Source organism: Malaclemys terrapin, chromosome 7 (assembly GCF_027887155.1).
Source record: "Malaclemys terrapin pileata isolate rMalTer1 chromosome 7, rMalTer1.hap1, whole genome shotgun sequence".
In the NCBI taxonomy this organism is placed as follows: domain Eukaryota; kingdom Metazoa; phylum Chordata; order Testudines; family Emydidae; genus Malaclemys; species Malaclemys terrapin.
The window spans coordinates 73,639,995-73,663,557 of NC_071511.1; the positions used below are offsets into that span (position 1 = coordinate 73,639,995).

General features: G+C 42.5%; 1 long non-coding RNA gene across 1 annotated transcript; it reads left to right on the forward strand.

The window, feature by feature from the left end:
- Positions 1 to 2,762: 2,762 nt before the first annotated feature.
- Positions 2,763 to 11,306, forward strand: LOC128840828 (uncharacterized). The gene is made up of 3 exons (XR_008445715.1): positions 2,763 to 2,866; positions 4,049 to 4,099; positions 8,940 to 11,306. It is a non-coding gene; the product is annotated as an uncharacterized LOC128840828 (long non-coding RNA).
- Positions 11,307 to 23,563: the final 12,257 nt, after the last annotated feature.

The window sequence follows — 23,563 nt, forward strand, 5'->3', positions numbered from 1 at the left end:
CTGATTCAGGAAAGCAGTTAACCATGCTGTTATTAAGCAAGTGCTTTCCTGAACTGGGTCCTGAATGACTGTACTGCATAAAGGTTGAATGAACACACTCTTGAAATACTTTGCTGACCATAAGTGCTGCTGAACAAACAAACGCGTGCACGCACACAAATCAGTTTGAAACTGAATTTCTTTGTTTTTTCTTGCTGAGATGACAAGCCAAAATAATTTTGTTCAGGTCAAACAAAATGTTTTGAATGTCAATTCAAATCCAAGTTTTCATTTTGAAAATGTTGTTTTGAATCAGCATTTTATCTAGAAAATGCTGATTCAAAACAAAATATTGAAATGGATCATTTTGACATTTTTGAAACAAACCATGTGAACATTTCTGAAATTTTTGTTTTCATTTTTTTCCACTGAAACTATTTGCTTGAATTCAACTCACGTTCACTAATAGATTCAGTGGTCCCCCCCAATGCATTTTTTGGTGAATTTACTATTTGCCAGAAAAAATTCACCCAACTATAATCATAAATAATGCAGCCACCCCAAACTCGTGCTGATAAGACCTTCAGCATTAAACCATATAGGTGTTTCTTTTTATGGATTCTAAGCGTGAAAGACAATTAGAAAATAGTCTCCCCATCAGTTGTTATAAGGTCACCCTGGTATCTGCCTGCCTTCCAAGAGACATCAAACAAAAATATCATTTTTAATCTCTGCTAGCCAGAGCAAGTTTAAAGTTATTGCTGGGATTTTTCAAAATGTATTATTTTTATTAATTGAAGTCAATAGAACTACATTATACCCGGCAGATAAAGCATAAAGATGCTGATGTGATTGAAAGGGTTATTTGGGGAAAGTTAAATTGAAGAGATTCAGCTCTTAAACTATTTGATTTAATGCAGTGCTCTAAAATATGAGCTAACTTCTGCTCTCAGATTAGCTTTAATCTAGAACAACTCACTGAAGTCAATGGAGTTATTCCATTTTTCTGTTGGTATAGCTGAAACCAACTGTGAAGACATTTCCAATCAAGAGTACCTCCCACAGTACCACCTGATGCTTTAAATGTAATAGCTTTGCTTTTATCATTTATAATGCAGTTTAAAGAAAACAAAAACATCTATTTGACTAATGGGGTTAGTTTGCTGGTTTTTGGTTCGGGTCTGTCCTTTGAAAGGAAATGAGTTCCTAGAGAAGAGAGACAGAACTGAGAATTGAGAACTATGAAGTAAAAGATGAGCTGCAAAAAGCCATGGACTTTCTTGTTCCACCATGATCCAATGATCTAAGTAGTATAGGGATAAACCTATGATTGTTGAAATCAATAGCAAGACTCCCAATGAGAGTGGTGCAGGATCAAAGTTTATATGTGTACCCTTGTGCTATCGGTGGACAAGCTGAGAATATAACACTGTTAAGCAGCAATAAACCTCTGCTGTCCAGTTCTTCTTTCTCAACATCATTAACTGAACTGTAGAAAGACTTGCATCATGAAAGGCTTTAGCAGAGATGCAAACTGAAGAGTTTGCAGCAGGCTGAACCAGTAGAATTTTGGCTGTCTAATTTGCACCATTGATGAGGCATGAATATTTGTAAAGCACTTTGAAAATAACATTGCTATGTGTAGTAAGTGCTGTTATTTTTTTTTTTTTATTTTTGTTGGTGGTGATGGCAGCTCTGGCAAATCTCAGTATCAAGCAATGTCAATCAGATTTTCTAGATATATCAAGATACACTAATCAATGTGCTTCCATATTCATTCGACTAGCAAGCTCTAAAATGTATATAAGTAGGTAGTCAGATTTGAAACTGTAACACTTGAACACTGGAGATAGGCAAAATCCAGAATCTGGATTCTGAACCCTTTGAATTTCAACATGTGTGTATGGGAACAGATGTCAGAGTCCCTGGATTAGAAATGTCCACTCTAGTTTCATTTGCAAGCAGATCCAAGTCCTGAAGGAATCTATGATTCTAATGCAGCTGAAACCTCATAAGAAGAGCTGGTCTCATGAAATTTCTACCATTTGAAGGACAAAATTTTCAAGGATAATGTTTGAGATGTTGTCACCATCAGACCCGAATCCCCACCTGATCTCAAGCTGAATACAGCTCCACAGCTTATCCCTTCTTAAAACTAGAAAAGACATTCTCAGTACATGCCTTCTGGACCTTGATACTATATTGAGTTTGATGGACATCTTTATCTCAGCTGTATTTGCAGATACATAATGATGCAGATATGATAACTATCAAGAAGTTAATAATAAACTCAAAGATACACTGCTTGATCAGAAGTCTTCGTATTTTGTTGAGTTGACAGCACTATAGACCAAAATTTTTATGTAGACACCCGGGTGATTTTTTTTTTAAGTTCTTCCAGTACCAATCACCTCTCGATACCTCTCATCCATAGCTCACCCAGACAATTCTCGAAGCATCCATCAGAGCTTACACAATGTTGTTCAACAAAGCTGGTACAGTCCCAACAAAAGAGGGGTCGAAACCCTGAATGCGAACACCCCTGAATGCTCTGTGTTCAAAATCTAGAATCCCAGTGTTGTACATTGGGCCAATCTCTAATACAAATGGGACTTCTTGGCAGCCAGTCATTTCTTAGCTTGGGAAGGGCTGATTCTTTCTGTTGCCTGAAGGGAAATACAAAGGCCAAATCTCCACCCATTATGAACACAGCATTCTTCCTTTAGTATACCTTATAAAAGCACCAGTTTATATCTGAAAGCAGACTAAAACATTGCTTCAGTCTCACTTCAAAGAAACTGCCTGACTAGTGGAAGAATGAAGCTCTTCACGCTCTTTGGCTTGCTGTCTGTCTTGATCCTGTGCCTCAGTGTTTTCTCTACAGAAGGTACAGTAACCTCCTACTAGCCATATCCGTGATGCTCTTATTTTTTCCTAGTCTTTTATTTTTCAACTTAAAGTACATATTTGCTATTTTTAGGCTGATTTCACAATCTTTAAAACTACCAACACCTGGTACTCTGAGATGAGCAATTAACTTTGCAAAGGAGTTAGTCCTGAAGAATTTGGTCTTGTACCAGAGCTTTCCATTTGTTTTATACTGTTACCTCTGCACTGCAGAGCCATCTGTCTTGCTCTCTGTTGCACAGTGTTTATTATGCTAGTTTAAATCTTTCATCAGCTAAGTAACCTATTGTTGTGTTTCCCAGAGAACATCTATTTGGCAATACTTTCATGTGAACGCTATTATATTTTCTGATTAGTTCACACTGTGGTGTGCACAAGAGGGGGCAAGCAGGAACATGCCATCCCCAATAATCAGTGTGGTCACAGAACTCCTCTGGCCCAAGACCACTTTATTGCAAGAGCAACTGTTATAACTGGCACTGGTCCTAGACCAACGATGGGAGAATTTCTGAAAACATTGGGTGTACATGTGGCATCTCCTGCTGATCCTTCACCTATCTCAGACTCTCCTCTCACCCTTCACTCCGCAGACTCACTTCCTGTCCTACAAGTTCATCTACTTTGCACCTTGTGACTGTTTCTCTGTAATGGATTTAAATGAAGCATACTGTATTAAAAACAAATCTTATTGTACAAGAGCTTGGTATGCACTGTTCAGATCTAATGATCAAGGAAAAACCAAGGTTTAAATGGCTAGGTCTCTTCAAAGCAATTCTCCCTACTCCCCAATGTGCACTGAAAAATCTATCATTTCTTTGCCTAAAGCAGTTTGTCATGCATTGACTGTATTGACTGCCAGCATCTGACATTTCAAAGAGAGAGAGAAAATCTTTGTGATGTACTTAGCCAATTGTATCAACTAGCAATGATGGATGAGCAGCAAACTCCATTCCTGTTTCCTGCTGGTGATCAAGTTCTACACTGAAGCATCGCTTCTGATGACCCTTTTACTATGTGTTCTGCTTCGCAGTAAAGCTCCAGTTATCTTTGCGCAAAGATTTTCTATAAATGAAATAAAATCAGTATCTATAGATTATATTCAGATATACACATGTTTATATACCCCATATCCTTTTGGTAACATGTTGTTTTTCACCTTTAGGTCGGGTCAGTCGAAAACCCTGCTGCAGACGAATTCCAAAAATTCGCACAGGTAATAATAATATATCTGAGTTTTTAGGTAGATTAATTACTTGGTATTTATAAATTAATCATAATACCTAGCACCATAGTACTTTTTATCTGTAAATCTGACAGCACTTTCACAAAGGTAAGTAAGCAATATTACCCTTGCTGTACAAATAGGGAAAATGGGGCGCAGAGAGGTTAAGTGACTTGCCAGTATAATGCAATAAATCAGAGGCTGAGTGTGAATAAAAGCCATGTCTTCTGATTTTCAGTCCTGTGCCATATCCAGTGGATAACACTGCCTCCACTTGAAGATGTTAATTGCTAGATAAGTTTTAAGTGTTAGTATTTGTTCAATAGAAAGAGGAACAACAGAAAACTCTAGTATTACTAGTATGAGATGTGTGTGCTCTTCTCAATATAATCAGCTATCCTCAAACCTTGAGTGTTCTATAGGAATTTGGATCCATCACAATATCACCATGTGTAGTTCACCTTTCTTTCTTCCGTGCATGGTCCTTTATTAAGCTTTTGCCTTTTCTCCCCATCTCCCACCTAACTCCTGTCATAATATGTTGAGCTTTGGCATGAGTTTTAAAAGAGTGGGTGTGTAAGGGAAATAAAAATATATAGACATGAGAGGTAAACATACCTGTTTCCACAGCACAAGAGTGAGTAGAAGTTGAAACCACTTTAGGCCACAGAATAAAACAATCAGAGAAGGCTAATTCACTCCTATTTTAATGTGTAATGACCATCTATCGATACATGCTATGCAAAAAGTGTTGCTATTGTTTTGAAGGCAGGTGTAACATTTTTTCTGATATCAGTGTTTCTTATAAATAAGAAAAAGAGCACCCACAATGGCAAATAGGTCATTCTGTGGTTTGCATGGTCCTTCTCTTGTCCTTTGTCTGCTCAGGTCCCACTTAAATGTCCACTGAATTCTCAATGCATATTTTATTATAGATTAAATAAAGCACATCTCTGTAAATCAAATACATTTTTTATTTTGTTTCTGTTAGGCTTGCAGCTCTTCCTGCACCCTTCAGCTTACAAATATCCAACTCAGCCTTAGCAGAGAAGTTTAAGAATTGAGTGGGCAGGAGTGCACTTGTATTCAGATGGAACTGAACTGTTTCTAATAAGATGCATTTCCTGCTGTGACACACTGAGAGCACTTGTTCCGTAGGGAAATAGGAAAGGAGCATTGTTTAGCATGAGCAAGACATGGAAGTATTCACAATTTAAGCTGTCTTGGTCAGTAAGACACACAAACCAAGATTTTCAAAAATGAAAAATGCTGGCCACTCATCCTCACCCTCATTCTCTAGTTGAGCACCCAAAATCATTAGTCATTTTTTAAAAGCATGACCATAGCTCTATGGTATTTTTGAGGGTATCGGTGTTTATTGTCAGAAGCTACATCTACGTTTGGAGCTGGGGGTGTATCCCCAGCTTGAGTGCGAGCACATGCACTAGCTCGCATAGAGCTGGCATGCTAAAAATAGTAGAGAAGTCATGCTAGCAGGTGTGGGGTATACATGGGGTGGGTAGCCCATGCTACCACTCACCACTGCCATGCTGTTGCGGTCACACTGCTATGCTTAGTGCACTAACTCGATGAGAGTTTGCCCAACTATGACTACTTGAGCTGGGAATCACACCCCCACCTCCAGGTTTAGACACAGCCACAGTCAGGATCTCAGTGTAAGTATTCACATCTACAATTAAGTATTCACTTTGTGCATTCTCTTTTATTTGTTTAAAATTTCCTGTATTACCTGCCCATTCTTGCCAGTCAGCTCACTTGTTGGGATGTTCACAAAATGCGAATACGCAAAGTGTGTACTGATGTACTTTGCCAGTTCTAGTTAACGATATTTTTGGCAGCTAAAGAAATATTTCCTAAAGAAGAAATACATTTTCAAAGCTGCTTTTCAAAACACCTGTCTCCATTTCACTAGTTAGTGAATGTGGTGGTTGACCCAAAATAAGACCCTGATCTTGAGAATACTCAGTGCTTACCTTTCTGCATGTCAGTGGTCTCGTTAACATAAATGAAGCACATGCATAGGTCTTTGTAGATCAGTCTCTGTATTCTTTAGAAATCATTACATATATAAAGGGCAAGAGTAAATATTGCAGAATAAAGTTTTTAATTTTAAAATGTTTTCAAATTTATTTTCAAATTACCCTTTTGTTTAAATTTCTTAAATTGACCTTTTGTTAAGGTTAATTTGTTTGTTTAGCAAAAAGAACATGAGTACTTGTAGCACCTTAGAGACTAACCAATTAGTTAGTCTCTAAGGTGCCACAAGTACTCATGTTCTTTTTGCGGATACAGACTAACACGGCTGCTACTCTGAAACCTGTTGTTTGTTTAGGTTTACTCTTTTGTTAAAGGTTTTGTTAAGGTTTAACTTCGGTTAAATTAATCTTTTTTAAGTATATTGACTTGGCAAACTGGGAACGGTACCAATTCCGTCTTATCTGGGTAGCGTGAAGATGTGATTCTCTCAGAAATATGGTTTAATTATCATGTGGAATGGAGCCAGAGGATTTTTCCGGATACTGACTCAGTTACACCCTGCAGCATTGCCAGTGCATTCCCAGGCAAGCCTGAACACACTTGGCAGTGTTACTCTCCTTTTCAATGTAGGTCAAAGAGAGGAAGAGTTCATTCTTTGCTACTGGATGGGATAGGTGGGAATGGATGCTTTGTCCCAGTTGAATCTACTATCTCTCCAGAGCACTGAACTGAAATCTCCAGTCTTTGTTAATCTGACTGAGAAATCTTCTAGGGTGTCAAGTATCAGGGGGTAGCCGTGTTAGTCTGTATCCACAAAAACAACAAGGAGTCCAGAGGCATCTTAAAGACTAACAGATTTATTTGGGCATAAGCTTTCGTGGGTAAAAAACTCACTTCTTCAGATGTCTTCTTCTAGAGTGTGAATATCTGACAAGATTTCAAACTCCATTTCTAAAACAGTCATTTGCTTTTTCTGATTGGTTTTTGGAGGTGTTAATGGAGTAGAATGTCCCTCAGGTGAGGGCCTTTTCAATGTGTCCCTTTACAAATTCTTAGGTCTGCTGTTTTCCATGTGCAAATACCGATAGGTTTCATGGAACACTGGAGAGGGCTCTGCTGGGAAAAAGAGGTCCATGGAAGGGAGCTCCTCATAACAATCTACAAAGCCACCACATTGTCCTTAAACTTCTCCTCTGCCATGATGCCTACAAAAACTCATTGATGGTTAGACTGACAGCTGGTGTGCTGTGACCACTGCTTCTCTCACTGTTCCCTCATGCTCCCCATAGTCTGTCTGTATCTTTCTGTTGTCTTTTGCCACATACTCAGATTGTAATCTCTTCAGAGTATGGGTTTGCTCAGTTCCCAGCACAATGGGCCTCCTGCTGCTGCTAATTACAAATAATAAATAATTATCAGTAGCTCCTCTTTCTCCACTGCTCAAAGTGTGCCTCTTAAATATAGGTTCACCTATACAAAAACATCAGATCTGAACCCACTCTGATCCTGATCTAGAGACAAACTTTAGTGCTCAGTCTTGTCAAAATTGGTCAGACCAGCATTCAAATAGGATTCTGGAGCTGAACTTCCCAGCCCAGGCCTATCTCTTTTGTGTTCATATTGAATTACTGGAGTAATGGTAGATCTTGTGTCATAGGCTTACCTGCTGCTTTCTCTTTAAGGAAAAATGATTTAAAAAAAAAATTAAGACATTTTGAACACAAACAAGATAGTTGTTCCTTAAACATTCCTTGACTCCTGTTGCATTTTCCCCAACTCAAGTCATACTTATCTGAGGTTTGGTTAATGCTTAAAACTACCAGCATAGCTATGTCAGTCAGAGGTGTGAAATAAACCACACCCCGGACTGACATAGCTATGCCAGCAAAAATTCCAGTGTAGACACAGCTATGCCGACATAAGAGTGCTCCTGTCAGCATAGCTAATGTTATTCAGGGAGATAGTGTTTCTATCCTAGCAGAAAATCTCCTTCTATTGCAGTGTACATTGTGTCTATACAGTTACCATAGGACTATGTCTGCAAAGGCCTTAGTGCAGACATAGCCTGAGACATCGGACAGCCAGATCTGGGGATCCAAATGGAGAGTATGACTTTAGGGAGAAAATAAGCAACCAGTTTCAGATTAAATTTTAACAAACAAAGATGCTGATTTCCTAAATATAGTTCTAATACCAAAACTGAGGCAATAAAAATGATGGAAAGAATAAAACGTGCAATATTGTCAACCAGATAGTTCATTCTAAGTGGGCTGGAGTATGTGGTGGGGTGAGCCAGCATGCATGTTCGTTTGCTGTGAGTCATGGGTTAGAGTGAAAGGGTAGTTTGTCCCTATGCCCATCCAGTCCTTTGCCTTTCTGCGAAGATGGCCAACAACAGTGACAAATACAATGACAGTTTCTATGATGGGGCATCTGTCCGTTGGGAATTAATCACTTCCATCAGCCAAACGTTGAAGGACTTTGCATTCTATTATCAATCCCCTAAAATATCCAATCATTCTTCTTTTGGGTTCTAGTGTATCTAGAGTAATGGGATATTTTCAGATCACTGATGTTCTTAATACTAGGCTGTCAGGGCCTGATCCAAAGCCTGTTCAAGTCAATGGGAGACTTTCAGCTGACTTCAGTAGACTGTGTATCAGACTCTAGTGTCGATTATTCTAGTGTAGCAGGTTGGTATCCAAAGACTGAATTTTTTGGGACAAGGTAAAGGCTTCAATTTGTTCTGTTACTAAAAATGTACACATTGCTGCATGCTTGTAGTTAAACATTTCCTCCTTCCCTCTCTCTCCTTTCCATCTGTGTTTTACAGGCAAGGCTGGTCAACTAAAGAGACACCACTGCACACCATGTAAAAACTCAAAAAGAATCCCTGGGCCTCCTCAGAAACCAGGACCGCTTCCTCAGAGTTAAAGTGAACAGCCTCAGCAGCACGTAAAAGGCCTGCGGTCCATAGCAGTCTGGCTGCCGCCACATCTCATAATGTTTTTATTTGGTTTGGGGCCCTCTGTGGGGGAATCATCCTTTCAGTAAATGAACAGGAGTGTATATGCTTTTCAGTCACTAATGTTCATCCATTCATAGCGTTCTCTCCTCTCCTTTGCATAAGGTTAAAACTCTCTAGCTAGGGTGCTAAAGCCTTTCTGTGAAGTGGGCTGTCGCTCGTCTTCAAGCTTTCTGCAGTTACACAGCCCTCCATTCCATTAGTGGATCTCTCCCAACAAGTGGTAGAGTGAACAGATCCAGCTAGAAAGCTTTCCACACCACCACTCTGTTTGACATAATTTTGGCACGTAAATCTGTGCTGGTTGGGGATGGCCTGTTTGTTTTTCCCTATAGTCAGTTTTTTTTCCCTAAACCCACATTTCTGGAAATGATTTATCTTAGATCAGCAAACGGATCACAATTTTAGACAGATGTCTGGGTGCTGAAATTTGCCTCTATGCAGAGGACCCAGATGAAGCCCATCAAGGCAACACTTAAGTCTTGCATGAGTGCTTAGAATTTGTGCTGGCCCTCTCCAGAGAGCTGAATTTCTTCCACATGAGAGAAAGCTCCACCTTTTGGGCAGGAGCTGATAACCAGGACAGAGGGGCAAACAGGTCAATTTGAAGTATTCATTAAGGACTTGATATAAAGCCAGTGGAAAGCTTTCCACTGACTTCATTGGGCTTTGGATCAAGCTCTAAAATGCAGATGCCTTATCTCTAGGAGAATGGCATTACTTGGTTGATGAGCAATATTCAGAAAATGCCTTAACATTAATTATTTAACCCTGTTCTTTCTGAAATTCTAGGGCAATTGTTCCTCTAAGTACTCCTGAATTTGGTGTTTCATGGCACATAAACAAAAGCACATTTTGAAGGGGTGGAATAGAATGATACCAAGGCAGTGAAAATTGAGGACAACAGAAAATGCACTCAGACCTTATTGGCAGGGCTCGTTTGCAGTTAACTCTATAAGTACAGTGGTCCCCAGTTCAGACGTTAGATGGGTTCCATCATTTTTTACATTTACATTTCTGCTTGGTGTTTAATATTCTCATTGTAATATAGGCTCTCTATCTCCATGCTCAGGAACTAAAGAATTGACTTTCAATGGAGATAGGCAAGTGCCAAATGTCATTAGTCTCAGAGGTCACAAATGTGAATCAGCTATTTGAATGTTCTAGTTCATTGGCACATACGTTAATTTCAGTTTTGTCATTGTTTCGTAGTTTGCTGAATGAATCTCTCTAATACAAGTAAATGTAACACATGTGGATTGTGAGCTGTTTGGGGCAAGGAGGATGACTTACTGTTTAAAAATCACCATATAAATTTATGGATGAAGAAATTATTTTAAGTAGTAATAACCAGTACTGGGATTCTGGTCTCTAATATTAGTTTAACCCCATTCGTTTTCATCTCAAAGCAAGTGACATGTTTCTCTGAAAAAAATTAGCCCTTTAAAACAACATATTTGAAACTTAGTGTCAGCTGGGACAGATGTTGATGGTGGATGCTTCCACAATAACCCAATCCCAGTTGATGGGAGAAGGGGAAGAAAGAGAGTTTGAAACTGGATAACAAAAACTTAAGTTCAAAAATACATTAGTAATAGTAGAAAAATATATTCCGTGGAATTTTTCCCATTAAAGGGCCTGACTCTGCAAACTCTTACACATGTGAGTTACTTTATTTACATCTATAGTCAAACTGAACTCAGTAGGACTACTTGCATGACTAAAGTTACTTGAGTGCAGGAACATTTTCAGCATCTAATCCCTAAAGGACAAACTAAAGTATTTTTACTACCTAATAGCATGCAACTAGAATCTGCACGTGGCATAAGTTACAAGTACTTGTTCTTCCCTTTCTTTTCTCTTGGATTATGTATGTTTGGCATTACCTAGATCTAAAAATATTTTACTTACTGCATTTAAAATAGGCCAATAAATATATTATACAAAACCTAGGCTGACCAGATAGCAAGTATGAAAAATCGGGACGGGAGTGGGGAGTAATAGGAGTCTATATAAGAAAAAGCCCCAAATACTGGGACTGTCCCTATAAAATCAGGACATTTGGTCACCCTAACAAAACCTATCCTAGCTTATCTTGCAAATGTATTAGGTTAAATACATTTAAGCAGAACAACCATATACCCTACAAGATACAATAAAGATATTTTTGAATGATCCCTGTGTTTGCCTGAATAAGTGATGGACTCTGAGCTTCTGTGATTCCTGGAGTGACCCAGGGGATAGTTCAATAACTGGACATTTGAAGGATGGTAGTAAGAGCAGTAATATTAGAAAGTAAACATCATGACACAGCCAGGAGTCTTTATCTGAAAAGGAGGAAGAAAGGTTCTGACTTCTTTCAAAATCAGTTATTAGAAGAAATAAAATGGTATACAATCATGTTTCTCTTATACCTGAAGGAATGAAAAGAAGATTATTATGTAGCCGCTGGTCATTGTGTATTGTTTGTCCCCCTCTGTACTCAGTCCACAGAGGATGAAAGTCTGTTACCTCTCAGTGCTAGAGAGATTGCTTCTTTAGTTCAAGTTGTAGAGACTCATGATTTTAGCTTTGGTGGTCTCCAGTTCAATCCCTGCTGTTGACCAAGACGATGGTATTTACAGCTGCGTCTACTTACTTAACAACAATATTGTACATGGATAACATTTCCTCTAATTGCTATGCACGCCCATCAGAGTAAAGGAACAAAATCAATTCTCTTCTCCCTTACACCACAAAAAGATAAGCAAGTTATAGTTCATATACTAATTAAGAGCAATGAGTAGGTAAACGAAATATACAAGGACAGAAGGGGCAAAAAATAAAATAAAAAACTCACTGCTTTTTGGTCAATAGGCCTTTTAAGTACAGAAGAATCAGGGGTCAGATGGGGGCCAGGCTACCCCATTCCAAATAACACCAACTGTACAAAAGCCCTGGTGACAGCAGGAGAAGACATAGGAAAGAGGAAGTGGTACCAAGGTAAGACTGAGTCTCAACGAGAAGAGACAGCTGTCTCTTTAAGGATCCAGGGCCAGGAGCCTTATACTGAAGGGTAGGGTAAGGTTCCCCTCCCTCCCAATCAACCAATTAATCCTCCAGCCAATCAAAACAAAACTCTATGGGGGAAAGCAGCACTTAAGACTCTCTGCTCTCAGTGAGGGAGGGCTCCTGGAGGGAGACACTGCTCTGCTGGTGAACTAGCAACCCCCTGGAAGTCTTCATGCCAGGCTGTGGGAGAACAATGAAAAACTACTCCACCCAGAATAAACACTGGCTGCTTTCAAGGTTTGAGTTTAAAATAATTTTGATTTTAAAAGACATTGTCAGCCAGGCCACATGGGGCTGGTGCCAGGAAATGTAAAGAGCCCACCCAGAAAGACAGGGTCCAGGCAGTCAGCCCACTACAGTCTTGATCCAGTTCACCAATGTACAGATACAGAACAAGAGCGTTGCCATCTTACTTCTCACTAAGAACCTGACCCAGAGCCCAGTGAAATCAATAAAGAGACTCCCACTGATTTCAATGGATATTGGATCCAACCCTAAGTGCTCACCTTATGATTCCACTTCATGTATCATTGCTATGGCACACATCATATTAGTCATCTCACAGTCCAACACCAGCTGAGCACAGCAGTCTGGAATTTTTAAAGGGTGCACTATTAAGAAAACTCATAGAATCATAAGACTGGTAGGGACCTCTAGAGGTCTTCTAGTCTAGTTCCCCTGCACTCATGGCAGGACTAAGTATTATCTAGACCATCTCTGACAGGTGTTTAGCTAACCTGCTCTTAAAAATCTCCAATGATGGAGATTCCACAACCTCCCTAGGCAATTTATTCCAGTGCTTAACCACCATGACAGGAAGTTTTTCCTAATGTCCAGCTTAAACCTCCCTTGCTGCAATTTAAACCCATTGTTCCTTGTCCTATTCTCGGAGGTTAAGGAGAACATTTTTTCTACCTCCTCCTTCTAACAAACTTTTATGTACTTGAAAACTGTTATCCCGTTCCCCCCTCAGTCTTCTCTTCTCCAGACTAAACAAACCCTGTTTTTTCAATCTTCCCTCATAGGTCATGTTTTCTAGACCCTTAATCATTTTTGTTGCTCTTCTCTGGACTGTCTCCAATTTGTCCACATCTTTCCTGAAATTTGGTGCCCCAAACTGGACACTATATTCCAGTTGAGGTCTAATCAGCATGGGATAGAGAGGAAGAATTACTTCTTGTGTCTTGCTTATAAACTATGGCTAATACATCCCAGAATTATGTTTGCTTTTTTGCAACAATGTTACACTGTTGACTCATATTTAGCTTGTGACCCACTATGACCCCCAGATCCCTTTCTGCAGTACTCCTTCCTAGGCAGTCAGCTCCCAGTTTGTATGTGTGCAACTGCTTGTTCCTTCCAAAGTGGAGTACTTTGCATTTGTCCTTTATTTAATTTCATGCTATCTATTTCAGACCATTTCTCCAGTTTGTCCAGGACATTTTGAATTTTAATCCTATCCTCCAAAGCACTTGCAATCCCTTGCAGCTAGGTATCATCTGCAAACTTGATAAGTGTACACTCTATGCCATTATCTAAATTATTGACAAAGATATTGAACAGAACTGGGAATCCAGTCAATTTGCCCTTTTAGCTTGACTGTGAGCCACTGATAACTACTCTCTGAGAATGGTTTTCCAACCAGTTATGCACCCACCTTATAGTAGCTCCATCTAAGTTGTATCTTACTAGTTTGTTTATGAGAAGATCATGTGAGACAGAACCAAAACCTTACTAAAGTCAAGATATACCATGTCTACCGCTTCCCCTCATCCACAAGGCTTGTTACTCTGTCAAAGAAAGCTTGGCTTAACACAATTTGTTCTTGACAAATCCATGCTGATTGTTACTTATCACCTTATGATCTTCTAGATGTTTGCAAATTGATTGCTTAATTATTTGCTTCATTATCTTTGTGGGTGCTGAAATTAAGCTGACTGGTCTGTAATTCCCTGGGTTGTCCTTTATTTCCTGAGAAACAAACATCTGGGAAGTTTACTCAACAGGCAGGGATGTTTTTTCTCATTCCATGGAAAAAACCTTAACTGATAAGCTCTTATGCCCCAAATCAGACAGCTGGGCCCACCAGATATGCACAGTTGGCTGAGTCACTGCTACTTCATTTGTAGAACTCTCTCAAATATTAGTTCCTCTCTTTCCAGTGCCTGTGGGGGAAAGCGAGCATTCCCCATACAACTCACCCACCATGCTATAACTTCTTCTCACTGCTCTCCTATGGTATGTTTTCTTTTTCATCCCAAAGTCACTTGTGCCCCGATTCAGAGCCTGTAACTAATACTGTAAGATTTAGTACTGAACTATCAATTTTATTGATTGTGTCCTGCCTGGCGGCTGATCTACACAGTACTGCGTAAACACCACTAAGGGGTCTTGCCCTTCCAGGTGCTGAAGGTTCTGATCTGGCAGCTATTGGCACTGAAGAAATTCCCTAAGTATGAGTTCTTTCCTCTCAAGCATGTAAATACAGGAGTGAAAGCATTCTCTCTTTCCTGGAAAAGCAGAAAGATGGGTTTGGGAATAGGGTTGACGTTTGAGCTCCTGAGTCATAGACCAACCCTCAATATTTATTTTTGTCTCATCTGTATTTCCTTATAAACTCCTTCAGGTGAAGGAAGATTAATGTCACATTTTCTACTTGACTCACCTTCTGTGCGGGAATGGCTAAGGACAGGGATTTGCTGTGGGATAATCATCTTATAGTCATAACACCATCTGTCCAGCCTACAAAAGTGTAAACCAAGAAATTGGGTCACTGAGTGTCATTGAGAGCAGCCAAACTGAGAACATACTCATCTTGCTGTATGAAGTGTTCTTGTAGCTGTGTTGGTCCCAGGATATTACAGAAACAATGTGGGTGAGGTAATATCTTTTATTGGACCAATTTCTTTTGGTGAGAGAGACCAGCTTTCCCATCATGACACACACACAAAAATTCTGGAATTGCAACATACTGGTTCCAATTTCTGAAGCTGAGTCAAACAACCTGCTAGTCATGTTCCTGAGAGCTGGTTAGCACTTGTTATAGAAATACAAAGCAGATGTCCATGAGGGAGTTAAAGCTACTCATGATGGAGGAGAGACATTCAAGACCAAACTTTCAGAAAAGGAAGGATGAATTAGTTTGTATGCAAAAAATAGATGCACAACATGTATCCATAATTACAAGTGCAAAATGGGCTGTTGTGAATGGAAATAGACAATTATAGCCTGCTAAACTATCCATTTGCATGTGCAACTGTGGTAAATGTAGTATTTGAGTACGCTGAAGGGAACAAATATTTCCTGAGTCCTAGGCTCCCTGAATACAAATGTTAACTTTATCTAAATACTAACCATCTTCCCCCTCCCTACTTATAGGTGGCTGTCTGCTATGAGTAAAGGGGCTTCAGTATTCAGCAATGTCAATCCAGCAAATTTTGCTACCCTAACACTTTTGAAAGGGGGATTATCTAAAGGTCATTAGGAACCAAGGCCCCCAATTAAAATCTAGCAGAACTTATTTTTGATTGTACTTTTCTGAATTAGGTGGGCAGGAGGTTCTCCTCACTTTTGCTTTTTGTTCCTCCTCCAAAGGCTCTTTATTGTACTGACCCAGCCAAGGATTAAACACAAATCCCTCCAGGACTTATCAAAGCTGTTCTTGGGCAAAGGGCTACCTTGAATGAGATGTTCCTCTTGTAGTGTATTCACCTCCCAAGACAGCTCAGAGCCCACCACAGTACCAGCCCCCAAAGAGATTGTTAACTGACTATCTTTCCAGCCTACACCTCCATGCCTAAGGTATTAAGCTGACTTCCTGGGTGATATTTGCATAAAGCCTAATCTGTAAAGTGAAGATCTCCCCCATAATTATCTTCCATTTCCCCCACCACATGCTTCTCATCAATAATTGACAAGTATAACCTTGACATTTCCCCCCCAATTTCATTGTATACTGTGTTCACATGTTTCTTAGTAGATTTATTACAGCAGCTGAATAGGTAACTATACCTCTTTGATGAGCCTACTGGAAAGTTCCAGCAGTAGTGGTGGTTGTTTGGTTTGTTTGTCTTTCCTTGGACACCTTGCTCATGCAAACCTGCCTGTGTAGCAGCAGGAAGAGGAGGGTTCCTTTCATCTTAATAAGGAAGAAATGCCGTTAAGGAGCTGGAAAGGAATGTTGCTGATTTCTGGTAAGTTTTTATTGAAAGAGAGTCATTTCTCTAAGTTCCAGTCAGAAATCATGTATGCTGTGTAAATGTGAAGGTCAGATTTAAGAGCTTTGGCTTTTCATATGTAGAATGTAGCTATTTTCATAATAAAGCATTAGGTCAGGTAAGTGCTGGCCATTTAACCATCTCCATGTCTCAGATGAACCAGTTAGACTCAACAAAACCCCAAAGGAAAATATGCCCTAAGAGAAAGTTGGGATATACTAGCACAGAGCAACTATATGCTTTCACTTCCTGATACTTTATGGTCTGGCCTTTATTGCTTAATGTGCCTAACAAGGGTGTGGCTTGGGTTATCTGAGTTTTTTATAGCTTCAGGAGTACAGACCAGGGGTGAAAGTAACTTAAAGGACTTACCGGCACTCCAGAGTCCTGTGAGGGGGTGGGGGGCTCAACTGGAAGGGGCGTGGCCGTTACTGGAAGAGGTGGGCCTTTAAATCCCACGGCTTTTAAATCGGGATTTAAAGGGCTCGGGGATCCGGCTGAAGCTAGGAGCCCCGGGCCCTTTAAATCACCCCCGGAGCTACCAGTTGCAGAGGCAGCTGGGAGCCCTGGGGTTTGGGCAGGGGTGAAAGTAACTTACATTTCTTACCCATATGGTCCAATCGCAAGCAAGCAACCCACCTCTCCTATGTACTTCATGGATCCCTCCCATTGCATGACATAGATATAGAAAATAAAGCTGCTACTACTACTAAAAATACTGTTTGTAATAAAACTTTAATATTGGAATAAACCTGAAAAAGTGAAAACTCACTGTCACATTTTTCTCCATGTCTTCCCTCCTCCTCCAGCCAGGCTGCCGATGCTAGGCCGTGCTTTCCCCCTGCCTGGCACTCAGCAGCGGCTGCAGGGACTCCCCTCTAACTTGCAGCAGGGAGCAGGGATACTGGCTGAGGGAGGGAGAAGCCTGCCTCCTGCATAAGAACCGTTTAAACTCAGCTGTTCCCTGAGTGGTTCAGCCCCTGGGGTTAGGAGCTGTTTCTGGCATCCTTGTTAATTTCACTCACAGTTGTTGCGGGGGGGGGGGGGGGGGGGAAGGGTGTGTGTGACCATGGCAGGGACAGTTCTTTTCTGCCCCTGGGATGAAGGGATCTCCAATACTAATATACACAACCAATACAAGCATTTGGCTGCACAGCTTAAATCCAGAGCTAATAAAAGCAGGTGGAAGGGGAAAACTCACTGTCACCTTGGTTTCTTGTCTGCTCCCTCCTCCTCCAGCCAGGCTGGAGACAGTAAGGGTCTGCATTCCTCCCCCACCCAGCAGGGGATCTCCTCTAGGCTCTAGCTTGCAGGGAGACTGGCTGAGAGATGCCTGCTGCTGCTGCTGCATAAGAATAGTTAAACTCAGCTGTTCCCTGGGCAGTTCAGCCCCCGGGGTTAGGAGCCATTTCTGGCATCCTTGTTAATTTCACTCCCAGTCATGGGGGGGGGGGGGGAAATGGGGGGAAGGTGTGTGTGACCATGGCAGGGGCAGTTCTTTTCTGCCCCCTGGATGAGGGGATCTCCAATACTACTATAATACAATAGTAGGGGCCGGTTGCTGGGGTCAGGGCAGTCGGCGGCAGGCTGCAGCTGCATTGTTTGTGACATACACATACATACTGGATGTATTACTGTCCTGTGGGGAAGGTGCCAGTGCCCTTTTAAGGGTGGGGGGAGGGAGACAAGTATTTATGGGCTAACACACCTCAGGAACTTCTGCTTAATGTGTGCTGCTTAATGGAGCAGGGGGCTGTTTGTTGGTCCAACTCCTACACTAAAGAGCTATCTTTTTTGAGAGATCCATCCATACTGTACATATACATTTAAAATTTACCTGGATCAGAGTAGATTTAGATCTGTGAAGCAAGACAAGAAGATTCCTTTTTCCCAGGCAGACATTCATGTGGATATTACAAAGTTAGCTTTTGAGTGCAATACGGTACCCCCACATGGTAATCGCGCGGGCTTGCTATTTACAACTGCCTCAAACAAAGCCAATCAAAGCACACGTGAAGAAAGGTCTTCCAATTATAAGAACTTAATTAACAATTTGTCAGTTTTGAATCCCGAAAAATGGCAAGAGAATCCAGAGAATCCCCATTTTGGAGAAAAGGAAATAAGAGCATGGGCTGATCAACTGAGGGATTTGTTGAATTCCAGGCTTTTGGAGGAAAAAACATTCCTGGTAAACTTACTCGTCCTTGCAGTGGACACCCTTGCTGCAAGCAATGCTGACCGCAAAAGGGGATTAAGTGCGATGAACAACATGAACAGTGAAACAGACTGCACTTACCACTTGTCATGTGGTGGACTTGCTATTCATTTCATGTGTGGGACCTCCTTATACTCAATGGAATCCCATGCCATATGTGAAATTGTGGCTTGGAAAGGGCCGACGTGCAGCACATTCATCTCGAGGTATGGCACGACAACAGGGAGAGCAGCTATATGTCCCAATGTGGGAGTTGCTATAAGGATGCTTTGCTCCATCCAGTCCTTCCCATGGATGCCCCTTTCTTGCCCCCGCTGGGCTGGCCCCCTCACACCTTACACGTGCCAGGACTGAGCCAGGGATGGGGTGGCTTTGCTGTGGGTAGTGGTTCCCGTTGGAGCTGCAGCCCCCACCTGCCACCCCCTTTTGCTTGTGTTGTTGCTGCTGCATGCCCCCCAGACCTCCGTCTCCTCCCCTATCTCCCGGGCAGCTCCCTCCCACAGCCTGGAAGAGAGAACAGCAGCTGCTGAGGCTGGAAGTTTTCCTGGGGACACCATTAAGCAGCAACCCAAAAGCTGGGTGCCCACAGATGCGCTGGCAGTACCCAGCCAGAGCTTGCCTCTTACAGAAGTTCCTGAGATGTGAGCAGCAGAAATACTGTCTCCCCTGTCCCCGCACCCCTCAAAAGGGCACCGGCGCCCTCCTCACAGGATAGTAATACATACAGTATGTATATGTATGTGTATGAATGTGTCAAACAATGCAGCTGCACCCTGCCACCGACCCGCAGCGATCCCCAACAACCGGCCCCTGTGGGCTGCTGCTGCCTGCAGAGAGCCAGCAGATGCCGCTGGGCTGGGTCTGCCAAGGAGTAAGTAACCAAGGCAAAAAACATAGCCAGCCAGCCAGCCAGGGAGGGAGCCAGGGGGGCAAGGGACTGCGTTGCCCCATGTCCACTAGTGCCCTGCTTTCCCTAGATCCTCCCTATTTCCTAGCAAGTCAGATATCAAGGATTTTTTAATCTCCCTTCCAGGCATATAAGAGTGCAGGGGACCCACCCATGGGTGGCTAGTAGTAGGCAGGGCCGGCTCTAGGTTTTTTGCCACCCCAAGCAAAAAAAATGTTTGGCTGCCCTCCGTCCCAGCCCTGGGGTCCTTGCTGGACCCCCCTGCTGCCCCAGCCCTGGGCTCTTCCCCCCCACACACACACCTCCTGCCCCCCCAGCCCTGGGCTCTCTTTCCCCCACCGCCCCGCACCCTCCTTCCGCTGCAGCCCTGGGTCACTGGTAGCTCTCTCCCACAGCAGATCATTCAGCAGGAATTTTAGATGTGCACAAAACACAGACAGGATTCTATATGCATCCGAAGAAGTGGGCTGTAGTCCACGAAAGCTTATGCTCTAATAAATTTGTTAGTCTCTAAGGTGCCACAAGTACTCCTGTTCTTCTTTTTGCGGATACAGACTAACACGGCTGCTACTCTGAAACAGACAGGATTGGTTCCCATATGGTTACAGAACTGCCGTAAAGTGGAACAATTTTCAGCTTGTGTGACTGGAGGATATCTGGATGCATATTATGACTGTCCTACATAAATGAAGAAAAGTTGAGGTGCCTTTTATTATTCTTTTGTTCCACTCTTTCTTTCTATGGGGAATTTGCCAATGCAATATCACTGTCTTCCTTTTAAACAAACAAACAAAGGCAATGGCTGTTGCAAATACCAATTCCAGTCTTAATAACCACTGGGAAGCATTTCTTGCTCAATTTTATCCTACATTTTCTACAGCAAGTTACAGTGGATCAGGATATTTGATTTGGGAGAAATGAAGTAACAGCTGCCCAAACTGAGCTTGAGCACTCCTGAATTTTGAGGTGTTCAAATCTGGAAGGCAGGTGCTGGGGAGTGGGGGGGAGGGGGCTGTGGCTCTGCGGGGGAGCACGGCAGCATATATGCAGCAGTGTGTCTGGCGCTGCGTGGAGCCAGACACGCTGGTCTGAGTGGCACGGTAAGGGGGTGGGGGGGTTGGATGGGGCGGAGGTTTGGGGTGGGCAGTCTGGGGCAGGGAGAAGGGGGGGTTAGATGGGTCAGGGGTTTGAGGGGGCAGTCAGGGGACAGGCAGCGGTTGGATAGGCATGGGAGTCCCGGGAGTTTGTCAGGGGACAGGTAGGGGGTGGGGGTCCTGAGGGGAAGTTGGGGGGGGGGTCTCAGGAGGGGGCAGTTGGGGACAAGGAGAAGGGAGGCTTAGATAGGGGGTGGGATCCTGGGGGGCAGTTAGGGGCAGGGGTCCTGGGAGGGGGTGATCAGGGAGCAGGAGGGGTTGGATGGGTTGGGGTTTCTGTGGGGGGCAGTCAGAGGGAGTAGATAGGGGCAAGGTGGGGCTACCCTCCCTCCCCGTGGAGTGTCCTATTTTTTGAATGTTAAAAATATGGTATCCCTACTCACAGTGCAGCTCTCCATTCACTGCAGCACAAGGTCTCAGCTACCTCACTCCCTCCCCTTCTTTCCTGTTGGTAGTGGCCAAGGGAATGCTGGGAAATGTAGTTCTTTCCCTGCTCCAGGGCTGGCTCTATAGGCAGGGAGCTAACCAAGGAACTACAGCTCCCAGGAACCCTGTTGGTTCTCAGCTCCCATGCTGGATCCCTGCCGCCCCTGCAAATGGGCTGCCCCAAGCACCTGCTTGCTTTGCTGGTGCCTAGAGCGGCCCCTGGTAGTAGGGGAAGGCAGGGGTGAATGAAGGACAGCTGGAATAGCCTTCATGAAATATACAAGATATTTAGAGAAAGTTTTGTCAATTTCAGCCTCTGCACTGTGCAGGCAGGACAAAACAAAAAGATCTGAGATTGCGCCCTATGTCCTAAGGACATTTCAGGTGTTTAGATCAATATATAAAGAAGGTGGAATGAAAACTACTATTTCTTTCAAAGGAGGCACAATAACTTCCCTGAATATCCAGTTTTCCCCTCCATTCCCTTTGTGGTTTTGTCTATGGGGGCTATTTGCTTTCCCTGTGAATCTTTAGTTGCTTTAGCAAAATTGCTTTGCCCAAAATAAACCCTGATCATCATAACACATCTTCCCACCATGTTCTCCATGTTTTTTGTGATTTTATTTTATTTTATTTTATTTTATTTAAACAGTAATATTTCAAAGAGGATCTGCAAGCAGTTTGGACATCACAACCATGATCCTCTGCTGGGGAGGGAATGGGATAGATTTGAACTTGGTAATGGTTCCTGATTTTGATTGTATTTTTGTGTATAAGAGATCCCCCCATCCCGGGGGCAGAAAACTGCTCCTGCCATGGTCACACACACCGTTCCCTTCCCCTTCCCCTTCCCCTCTCTCACCCCCCCAGCAAATGTGAGTGAAATTAACAAGCATGCCAGAAACGGCTCCTAACCCCGGGGGCGCATGGAACAGTTGAGTTTAAACCTTTCTTATGCAGGGGGCAGGCTTCTTCCCCCTTCAGCCAGTCTCCTTTTCTTAACGGTCCTCCGTACCGGCCCATACCAGCTTACTTTCACCTCTGGTACAGATCCAGATGTTATTTTAGTCAACTGTACATTAATATGGTAGATCTAGGGCCTGTTTCAACAGGGGCACAAATATAAGGCACCAGGGACAGCAGGTGTTCAGCAGAGGGGCAAAGGGATGCCAAGAGTGAATGAATGGTGCTCTAAAGAAGAGGAAGGAAGAGGAGGGAATATCATGAAACTTCAACTGGATTGAGGGACGGTCTTGCTTCGGTAACATGTTTGCTAAGCCTTAATATTAAATCACAGAGCTGCCCAGCTACCATTCTGATGAGCAAGCAAGAAATGCCAATAAAAAAATTAACTTACACTCCATGTTAGCTTCCTTTACAGAATCCTTTCATTATTTATTTTTAACACTTTATCTGACACCATTACCTGGAGGAGGTGATCTGAGCTGCTGACCTGTGGCACAGCATAGCCAATGAGGACACAAATCAGGATATGGAGCATAGCAGAGTAAGCTTGTGACACTGGTAAGAGGGAAGTGGAGTTTGGCTGTCTGAGCCGCTCAACAGTGGGGAGGTCCAGTCTGTGGCATGACTGTGTACAGATTAGGAAGAGATTGGTTCTTTCTGAAGGGAAAATAGAAATGCATGTGATTCCGCACTTACTGCCTGTCCCAGATTCTCAGCCACGCTCTGGCTACTTTATGCTAGAATATATAAATTGGGTTTTGTCACCCTCCCACTTGCCCTTTAGTCATGTGCTTGCTCTTTTTGTTGTTTTATTATTCCCCAGGGGATCTGTAGGTGCCACTGATTGGGCAATACTACACATCTCAGTTTAAGGTTTATTCACACAGGTAGGGAGCGGGGGCAGAGTGGAAGGAACCTATGGCGGAGAGAACCCAGAGTGTTCTATTGTTCTTGATTCCATTCCCACCCAACCTTTGCTGACCGGAGAAACCAGCAGCTGCTCCTCTCTGATCACATTTCCTGCTGGTGAAGGGTTTTTAAGGTGGTTTTATACTCCTGCTCTGATATCACAATAACATCTAAGCATGGATGGCTATGAAAATAAACTTCTTATATAAAGGACAAGAGGTACTGAAACCTGTAAAGGCTTCCTGGGTAACCTTTGCTGGAATCCCCCTTAAGACTTTCTATTACAGTTTTTGCTTCTGAATGTTAGCTAGATTCAAAACACTAGTTAAAAGATTGAATACAATAATAAATATGTGCACACAGAAAACTTGTCTCTCATTAACCCCTACCAGAGCACAGGCCATAGTCAGTTCAGGCATCCCTCTACTGTATTATAGTTAAACTCAAACCTTTTCAAAGGGAATATCAGTGAAAGAGGCACAGGAATGTGTGAGAGAGGGAGTTAGTTCAGACCCCGTTGCACCTGCAGCTGATATAGACATCCTGGAATTAATTCATTTTATACCTGATCACTGTTTGTTTTTTCT